The 1,921-nt window shown below is 49.2% G+C and overlaps 1 non-coding gene across 1 annotated transcript; it reads right to left on the bottom strand.

The window, feature by feature from the left end:
- LOC143262371 (small subunit ribosomal RNA) lies at positions 1-1,921 on the bottom strand. Its single transcript, XR_013036203.1, has one exon. It is a non-coding gene; the product is annotated as a small subunit ribosomal RNA (ribosomal RNA).

The raw sequence follows: 1,921 nt of genomic DNA, 5'->3' as shown, positions 1-1,921 counted from the left end.
TAATGATCCTTCCGCAGGTTCACCTACGGAAACCTTGTTACGACTTTTACTTCCTCTAAATAATCAAGTTTGGTCATCTTCCCGGCATCATCGGCAATGCCGAAACATTGCCGCGCACCAGTCCGAAGACCTCACTAAATCATTCAATCGGTAGTAGCGACGGGCGGTGTGTACAAAGGGCAGGGACGTAATCAACGCGAGCTTATGACTCGCGCTTACTGGGAATTCCTCGTTCATGGGGAATAATTGCAAGCCCCAATCCCTAGCACGAAGGAGGTTCAGCGGGTTACCCGGGCCTTTCGGCCAGGGAACACACGCTGATTCCTTCAGTGTAGCGCGCGTGCGGCCCAGAACATCTAAGGGCATCACAGACCTGTTATTGCTCAATCTCGTGCGGCTAGAAGCCGCCTGTCCCTCTAAGAAGATTTGTTTGTACGTTGGTAGTAAAAACCCCACCGGCAGAAGCCGAGAGCCTTCGAGATACCATAATTACGTCTATTTAGCAGGCTAGAGTCTCGTTCGTTATCGGAATTAACCAGACAAATCGCTCCACCAACTAAGAACGGCCATGCACCACCACCCACCGAATCAAGAAAGAGCTATCAATCTGTCAATCCTTCCGGTGTCCGGGCCTGGTGAGGTTTCCCGTGTTGAGTCAAATTAAGCCGCAGGCTCCACTCCTGGTGGTGCCCTTCCGTCAATTCCTTTAAGTTTCAGCTTTGCAACCATACTTCCCCCGGAACCCAAAAGCTTTGGTTTCCCGGAAGCTGCCCGCCGAGTCATCGTAGGAACTTCGGCGGATCGCTAGCTGGCATCGTTTATGGTTAGAACTAGGGCGGTATCTGATCGCCTTCGAACCTCTAACTTTCGTTCTTGATTAATGAAAACATTTTTGGCAAATGCTTTCGCTTCTGTCCGTCTTGCGACGATCCAAGAATTTCACCTCTAACGTCGCAATACGAATGCCCCCATCTGTCCCTATTAATCATTACCTCGGGGTTCCGAAAACCAACAAAATAGAACCGAGGTCCTATTCCATTATTCCATGCACACAGTATTCAGGCGAAGGTAGCCTGCTTTGAGCACTCTAATTTGTTCAAAGTAAACGTACCGGCCCACCTCGACACTCAGTGAAGAGCACCGCGATGGGATATTAGTTGGACCGCCCCGTGAAGAGCAAAGCCCACCGGTAGGACGTACCACATAATGCCAGTTAAACACCGCGAGCGATGAACCGACACTGTGACACACAGATTCAACTACGAGCTTTTTAACCGCAACAACTTTAATATACGCTATTGGAGCTGGAATTACCGCGGCTGCTGGCACCAGACTTGCCCTCCAATGGATCCTCGTTAAAGGATTTAAAGTGTACTCATTCCGATTACGGGGCCTCGGATGAGTCCCGTATCGTTATTTTTCGTCACTACCTCCCCGTGCCGGGAGTGGGTAATTTGCGCGCCTGCTGCCTTCCTTGGATGTGGTAGCCGTTTCTCAGGCTCCCTCTCCGGAATCGAACCCTGATTCCCCGTTACCCGTTACAACCATGGTAGGCGCAGAACCTACCATCGACAGTTGATAAGGCAGACATTTGAAAGATGCGTCGCCGGTGCTATAAGACCATGCGATCAGCACAAAGTTATTCAGAGTCACCAAAGCAAACGATGGACGAGTGTAAACACCCGCCACCGATTGGTTTTGATCTAATAAAAGCGTTCCTACCATCTCTGGTCGGAACTCTGTTTTGCATGTATTAGCTCTAGAATTACCACAGTTATCCAAGTAAATTTTAGTACGATCTAAGAAACCATAACTGATTTAATGAGCCATTCGCGGTTTCACCTTAATACGGCATGTACTGAGACATGCATGGCTTAATCTTTGAGACAAGCATATGACTACTGGCAGGATCAACCAGGGA

The sequence above is a fragment of the Megalopta genalis genome, unplaced genomic scaffold, assembly GCF_051020955.1.
Source record: "Megalopta genalis isolate 19385.01 unplaced genomic scaffold, iyMegGena1_principal scaffold0121, whole genome shotgun sequence".
Taxonomy (NCBI): Eukaryota; Metazoa; Arthropoda; class Insecta; order Hymenoptera; family Halictidae; genus Megalopta; species Megalopta genalis.
This window is presented reverse-complemented; position numbering and strand designations above follow the sequence as displayed.